At 37.8% G+C, this 8,366-nt stretch overlaps 1 non-coding gene across 1 annotated transcript; it reads left to right on the forward strand.

Annotated features, from left to right (window-relative positions):
- Positions 1 to 1,515: 1,515 nt before the first annotated feature.
- Positions 1,516 to 1,588, forward strand: Trnad-guc (transfer RNA aspartic acid (anticodon GUC)). Its single transcript has one exon. It is a non-coding gene; the product is annotated as a tRNA-Asp (tRNA).
- Positions 1,589 to 8,366: the final 6,778 nt, after the last annotated feature.

Raw genomic sequence — 8,366 nt, forward strand, 5'->3', positions numbered from 1 at the left:
ACAGTTGTTCTAGTTTTGTCCTTTAGTCACAGTGATGAAGTGGCTGATTAAAACAGCTGCCAAAGTGAGCACCAGAGAGGTTTCTTCAGACTCTATTATTTACAGTAAATATACTCACCCACCCACCTACCTACCATCACACTGTCAGGCCATAATAGGAATTAATATATTATTGCTTCAGGCTAAACCCAGCCCATCATCTCTCCACCACTGATTTTATGAATAAGGTTGTTTTTTGAAATGCAGTCACACTCATTTGTTTAGTACTGTCTATGGCTGCTTTCACCCTACAATGGCAGAATTGAATAGATGTGAGAGTTACAGTATGTCTGGCAATGACTAAAATATTTTCTATCTAACCCCTTAAAGAAAAAGTTTGTGGATTCTTATGTTACAATAATATTCTGCTTATTTTGCTCCTAACTCTGCACTGTCTGCAATTATTGTGTTCATATTTTTAGTTGATTAATACCTGTCTCTTCCCAACTTTGTGAGAGTTATGAAAAATAGCTTGCCTATTTTTAATCAGTTATTCATCCCTAATGCCTGATCCAATACCTGATGATAGTAGAATTCAACAAATGTTTGCGAAATAGATAAATGAATAAAAGAATCTATTTCATCAACATGTACTTGCAGTGCCTTTCCTAATATCAATATATATTGTAGACCAAATGTTCTTTTTACATTTCTAAGGTAATATTTCTTACACAATGTTTAACAGTTATATTTGTGTCCCAGGAACAAATTCATCCTAGGTATAGTTGATTAGAGGAGGAATGGTCATCAGCTTGAGAGTCAGCAATAAATAAACCACCCAGAATTCTATGACTATGGTCTAAAGATGAACTGGATCACTGAATCAACCGACTTTTTTCTCAAGAATTTGAAATTGGAATGTGGCTAGAAGTTGAGTTTGTCTCTGTTCAGACATACCTGATAAGATTGAAGTTCTTTGTTTTTATTCATTCTTACATTGTCTACTTTTTACTTGAGCTAGTTTGAGTATATATCTGTTAGATGCATTCAAAGCAACAAATTAAAACATCTAATTAGCATTGAGTAAAACACACATAAATAAAAAAACGTAGGATAACCAATTGCAGTCTCATAGAACAGCAGAGTAAGAAATTGAAGAAGTAACAGAACTATAGTTTGAAGAGAGAGGCTCTGAGTGTGGGAACCCTGAACAATAATAAAACCACTACTCAATGTGCCATGCTTTTATGAAAAGTGGGTTGTTTTTTGAAGCAGTTGGGACTGACCAATTACTTAAAAGTACAATACCATGCCACTGAAAGTACTAATGATAAGAAAATCTTAAGCATGTTTATAGTGGTATTTTTGTTTTAACAGGATGGAAATTAAAATTCATTAATTATCTTATTTCTTTTAGTAAAGAAATAAGTGTGGTAGCCTTCCTATTTTCCCCTAGGGTTGTGTTCACTACTGTTAATGTCAGAGTAAAATGAATATAATAACAAGAAAAATTCACTTAATAAAAATGTTAGGACTGGGGATATAGCTCAGTGGGTAGAGTGCTTGCCTGTCAAGCACAAGGCCCTGGGTTCAATCCCCAGCACCACCAAAAAAAAAAAAAAAAAAAAAAAAAAAAAAAGTTAGTTAAACATCTAAAAATAAAAGATGATATTTTATATTATTTTCACTTTACAATTTATTCAACTAATTGATAGACATGGCTTTGAATTTATAATCCTCCTGCCTCAGCTTCCTGAGCCACTGGGATTATAGGTGTGTGCCACTGCCTGGCTTATTCCATCTTTTGATTATATAGTTCTTTTGATTTTCTATTTCTTAATAGTTTACCTTTTGATGGGGAATAAGGAGCACCAAACAGAGGCTGGAGTTAGGTGGAGGGAAGGGGGAAAAAAGATGAAATCTACCAAGGTAAAGAAGATTGGTCTGAATTTCAAGTTGTAATCTGTCAAGTATTCTGTCCATTGTGGGAACTAAATGAATGTTTACTGGCTTTTTTTGATGCAATATAAAGTCTCCTTTGATTCAGCATGTAATAAAATAATACTTTTAGCCAGGTGTGGTGGCATATGCTTGTAATCCAGAGATGTGGGAGATTGAGGCAGGAGGATTGCAAGTTGGAGTCCAGCCTGGGTAACCTAGTGAGATCCCGTCTCAATATAAAAAGAGCCGAGGATGTAGCTAAGTGGTAGAGCACCCCTGGGTTCAATCCCCAGTACTACACACACAAACATGCACAAACACAAACACACACACAAAAGGCCTCCTTTTAACTGAGAAATGAAGTGACATTTAATCCTTGTTCTGACTAGAAAGTGGTTTTTTGTGGTGCTTGAGAAATGGTCTGAAAAAGAATTTCCAAACAGATAAAATGAGATTTAGTTGAAACACTGGTTTTCTTTTCTTTCTTTCTTTCCTCCTCTCTCTCTCTCTCTCTCTTTTTATGAAAAGAAAAAGAAGGTTTATTGCTTTGCTAGCAAGGGAGAAACTCAGGGGACTCCTGTTTCAGAAGCTGTGCGTTCTGCCCTTCAGCTGGAACAGGGGGCTTTTAAAGAGGTGATTCAAGGACTACATTCCATGTGTTCCCTATTGGAGGTGTAATTCACTTGTTAATTTGGGAGATAATCATTTCTGAGATCTTCTGGTACCATCCCCAAAGTCTGGATTGCTTTGTTCCTTTGGTGGGTGTGTGCCCAAGACAAATAAATCTACCTAAAATGGGAAAGAAAGGTAATCCTATTTCCCCTGAGATTAGGGAGGGGGAGAGATTAGGGTGGAGCAGGGAGAGAGGAAGAAAAACATGTCCATTTAAAAAATAAGTTTCAGTAGCACAATAGCAAGGGCTATATTCAAAGCATAAAGTGGATCACTGTTACATTTCCCCACTGTCAATTTCTACATTCCATTTCTATGGAAAAATGGACAAAGACATCTTCAAGCTGGTTCCTGCTGAAAGAGGGTAAAGTTGGGGAAGTAATCCAAAATCCTTGTTTTCTATGGGTGTGGGGGTGTGGACAGTTAAGGGTATTCATCATTAGAGCAGTCCAGAGGGACACAGTGGCAGATGGCAGGTAACTGAACAAGGCATACATAGGGCAGGGATCATGCTAAGACAACAGTAAACAAGACAGCAAAACATTGCTCTTTTTGTAAACAATTAACACAAAAGCTATTAGTATTTAAGCCAGTGTCTGAAAACCATGAAGACAGTAACTCATAATCAATCATATCAGTTAAAAACAGATTGAGTTTATCAGTGTAGAAAGTTAGAAAGATTTATAAGTCTATGAGATCAGGCTCAAATTAAGTCAGGACAAACTTGGCAACTCTCAAGTCCTTTGTGATCATTATTATTAGGCACTCCCACACAAGAACCCTTCCATTATAGCCTCCAGCTTTACTTACTTTAGGTAGGGCAGACACAAGAGTCCATCTAAAGTTTTATTTTAAAAAACCATTGTTTTTCCTTTTAAATTTCCATATAGGATGGTACTTAGACTATACTCTCCTGCCAGGTGTTTAAGATCAAGTTGGTCAAAACCGACCTTTTTCCTGTCTACTCTTAATAGTCAGCTGAGATTTCTCAGAGATCACTCTTGGGAACAGAAACACTTGTTTTCATTGAAAACAATTATTGCATATTAAAACGGAATGTTTGTGTCCAACCCCATTCATTTGTTGAAACCCTAATCCTCAATGTCATGTTTGGACAGGCGACCTCTTTGGGAGGTAATTAGGGTTTGATGAAGTCATGAGAGTGGGATTCTAGGATGATGGGATTGGTAGTCTTGTAAGAAGAGACACCAGAACCATATCTCTGCCCTGTTTCTTTCTCTAACTCTTTCATTCTGCGAGATACACTGAGGAGAGGTCTTGTGAGCATACAGTGAGAAAGGGGCCATCTGCAAGCTAGGAACTGACCCTACTGGCACCTTGAACTTGGACACCTATCCTTTAGAATGATGACATGATCTATCTCTTTCATTTAAGCTCTCTAGTGTGTGCTACTTTGTATGATAGCCTGAGCAGAAGAAGATAGTGCCTTATCTGAAGACATATTTTAGCAGTGTGTTTTGATTTATGGTCATATTGAAGAATGTGTTAGCTCTTTGTCACTGCGATCAAAATACTGGACAAGAACAACTTAGAAGAGGAAAGTTTATTTTGCCTCACAGTTTAGCAAGTTCAGTCCATGGTTGGTCAAATCCATTACTCTGATACCAAGATAAGGCAGAGAGCATCATGGTGGAAAGGTGTGAAGGAGGAGCAGTGACCTACCTCCTCCAACCACACCCTACCTGCCTATAGTTACCACCAAGTACAGTAGTCTTTTCAAATGATTACCTCATCAAATGGATTAATCTACTAATTTGGTCACAGCTTTCATAACCTAATCATTTTACCTCTGAGGATTCCTGCATTGTCTCACACATGAGTTTTCAGGGGACACTTCACATTCAAACCCTAAGAAAGAGTAAGTAGTTGAATGTTATTTTGGGAAAAACTTGAACAACAGGGAGTTCAAAAATATATAAGAAGTAACATAATGTTAGTCCTTAACCTTTACATTTATAGCCTTAGAAAGGTCACTTTTAAGGACCCATTGTAAATATGTATCGATAATATGTTAGAGACAAAACTCCTTGAGGGTTAATTTTTTTCTTACTTAGCTTCCCTCTCCCATTTATCTCTTGTTCTTTTTTTTTTTTTTTTCTAAATTATAATCTATATACTTTTAGTTTCTGGGGGACTTTTATATCTGGTATCCTATTTGTAGTGTTCAGAGGTTTCTCCATTTTTACCACATTGTTTTTCTCTTTGCTTCAACTATTAGATACTGGCCCAATGTTCCAGAAGCTCTGAATTCAGAGTTCCCTTTGCTTGCCAGTGTGCACATGAGGTTGTTAACAAACTTGTCAAACCTGGGTCTATATCAAAGAGTACCTGCCTAGAAACCCAGGGTTCAATTCGTCAAGGATCCCTTCTTCCCCTCACCCTCCCTCCTGCTCAAATATCCCTTGACTGCATGTTAGACGCCATCTCTGCTTTCAGCAGCCAAAGGCTGCTTGTGTTTTCCATACCCAAGTGTGTGTTCCACGCTAGTTTATATTCATTCTCATATCAGTCCAGCCAATGCATCTGGTGTTTCCCAGTGTCTGGTAGAAGATATGATTTAGGCGGTACATACTGAATCAATATCTCCTTTAATGTTTATTACAATATGACTAGCACATCACACCCATGCTTTATAATAGTGAGATTATGGTTCCATTTTAAAGTAAAATTTAAGTAAAAATATGACATACAATTCCTTTTTCAAAAGATGTCAGTTTGGAAGAGGCAAACTTATAGGGAGAGAAATCAGATCTATAGTTGCCAGAGGCTTGGAGTGTGAAGGATATGTACTATAATGAAGATCAGTTTGAGGGGATACATGAATTGTGTTAGTGGTTTTGTGACTATGTTTTGCCAAAATTTATTGAACTACACACCTTAGAGCATTCACTATTACTGTAGATAGATTACATCTCAATAATCTGCCAAATATTTATGCTTTTATGAGATACCAATGTAAGATTTTCTCATAAACTTTAGAGGCTACAATGTCTATAATGGAACTACAATGTCTATAAAGCGGACACTCTTCATAGTAACTGAACATCCTATCTTCAGTACTGAGTATCTTTGTTTTTGTTTCTGCCTGTTATTTTGAGGAAATCTTTGAAGTGTCTGCCGGGATAAAGCAAATGAACTATCATTGACTGGGCATATCATCTTCTTTTGGTTTGTTACCCAGAAGCAACAATCAGTCATTATATCCTACTGTTTTCATAAGATTTTAAAATTTACTTCCCATTTCATTTTGTCATCATCATCTACTGAAAATTAAACTTCAATTTATGTAAAAAAATGAGTGAATTTAGAGAAAATTTCAAATAAATAATTTTAGTAGTATAATTATGGTAGGAAAATGGTCAGAAGTTGGGATATATCATATTTAATAATGACTAAAAATTGGAGCATTACTTAGACTAGTGTATTTACCTCCTGTGTCAGTCAGCTTTGTGTTACTATAACAAAATATCTGAGATAATTGACTTAAAAGAGCAAAGGTTTTTTTAGCACAGTCCATGGTGGTTGGCTCTATTGCTTTTGGTCCTGTGGTGAGGCAGTATATCATGGCAAGAACATGAGGTTGAGGAAGCTGCTCACCTCATGACAACTAGGAAACAAAGAAAGAGACAAAAGTCCCACAGTCTTCTTCAAGAGCATTCCCTCAATGACCTAAGACCTGTTACTAGGTCCCACCTCTTAAAGATTCCACCACTTTCCAAAAGAGCCAACCTGAGGACTAAGCCTTGAACACAGGGCCTTTGGGAGACATTCAGGTTCCAAACTACAGAGTTGGGGTAGAGCACTTGCCTCACAAGCACAAAGTGCTGGTTCAATCTCCAGAACTTGAGTGAGTAAATAAATAAAATAGAAAGAAAAACCCAATCTATAGCACCCCCCTTTGTTTCTGTAGTTTACCTACATATCAAACACCATTTCAGGTTCCTGTGGTCTCACCTATCTCTTATTCCAGCCACCACTGTAGTCAATAATTAGTTCCATAGCAGCTCTGACCAGCTACACACCTGTACAACTCAACAATGTCTCATTCCCCCATCCCTCTTTAAAAATAATAAAGGCAATGAAGCAATGCAGCTCCAACTGCTGCATAACCAGAAGTGTCAGGATGATAATTTCATAAAATTCTTGAAACAATCCTGAAAGGAACCAGATTCCTGCTGTGATGATCAATTCATGCAAGCCTCTTTGTACTGGTGTTCAACCTGACTCTGTTTTTCTTCCCCTCACCCTCATTCCTGCTACTAGGATCACACTCCTCAATAAAATTTTTGCACAGTGCATTTGTCTAGGATCCTGCTTTCTGGGGCGTTCATGTCAGAACTCTATTCCATAACCAACATACCTTTGTCTTTTTTTGGGGAGGTACCAGGGATTGAATTCAGGGGCACTCAACCACAGAGCAACATCCCCAGCCCTGTTTTGTATTTTATTTAGAGACAGGGTCTCACTGAGTTGTTTAGAGTCTCGCTCTTGCTGAGGCTGGCTTTCAACTCATGATCTTCCTGTCTCAATCTCCTGAACTGCTGGGATTACAGACGTGGGCAGCTGTGCCCAGCACCTCTGTCCTTTATTAAAGCAGATAATCTGCCAAAACATAAATGTGATATGCTAAAATGTAAATTGTAATTTTCATCACTATTTCTTTCTTGCCCTTTAAAAATCTTCTATCTAGCTCCAGATTTTGTCTTTCATATTTTTTGGGGGGGTTGCCAGGGATTGAACTCAGGGGCATTCGACCACTGAGCCATATCCCCAGTCCTATTTTGTATTTTATTTAGAGACATGGTCTCACTGAGCTACTTTGCACCTTGCTTTTGCTGAAATTTTTTGAAATTGCAATCCTTCTGCCTCAGCCTTCCAAACAGCTGGGATTACAGATGTGCGTCTCCATGCCCAGCTCACTCAATATTAATTGAGTTTTTGCTATGGGACAGAGACCTGAACTGCTAAAAATTGTTAAATGTGGTTATTTTAGTCTATTCATGCTTCTGTAACAAAATACCACACAATGGATAATGTATGTACAACACAAATTCATTTCTTACAGTTTGGGGCTGAAAAATTTAGGATGAAAGCTATAGCAGAGTCAGTGTCTGGGGATGGCCTATCTCCTGGTTCAAAGAGAGCTTTTCCTCACTGTATCCTCACATGATAGAAGAAACAGGGATCTCTCTGGGGCCTCTTTTACATGGACACTAATGCCATTCACAAGGTCTCCATCCTTATACTCTAACCACCTCCTCCAAACCCCATCTACTTATCTATCATCTTGGAGGTTATGATTTCAATATATGGATCTTTTGGGAACACAAACGTTCAGACTAAAGTAAAAGGGAGAGAGTATGAATCTATTCTCTGTCATTAGAGGTCCTTTGGAAAAGTCTGAAAAGTCTTGTGTCTTGTTTTATTTGACTTTCATTGGGTTTCATGGAATCCTGAGAAAGACTTTCAATTATAATTGATCTAGAAACAAGTAGCTTGAACAGCCATGTTAGCTTCCTAGTCTTCTTTGCCATTTGAATTTGTAATCTCTGGCTACCGGATGGCTATGGAATCAAGAAGGGTTAATCCTGACTCCTAAGGAGGGGAGGGACCAGTATCATGTGGAGGTATAGCCAAAGATAATGATTGATACCTGTGCTTTTCAAATAGTTTCTAATCTCCTAGATGCATGGGGGCAGGGGTTATCCTGTTTTTGCATATCAATGCTATCTCCTGAGCAGGTCTCTTTACTC

Source organism: Sciurus carolinensis, chromosome 14 (genome assembly GCF_902686445.1).
Source record: "Sciurus carolinensis chromosome 14, mSciCar1.2, whole genome shotgun sequence".
In the NCBI taxonomy this organism is placed as follows: Eukaryota; Metazoa; Chordata; class Mammalia; order Rodentia; family Sciuridae; genus Sciurus; species Sciurus carolinensis.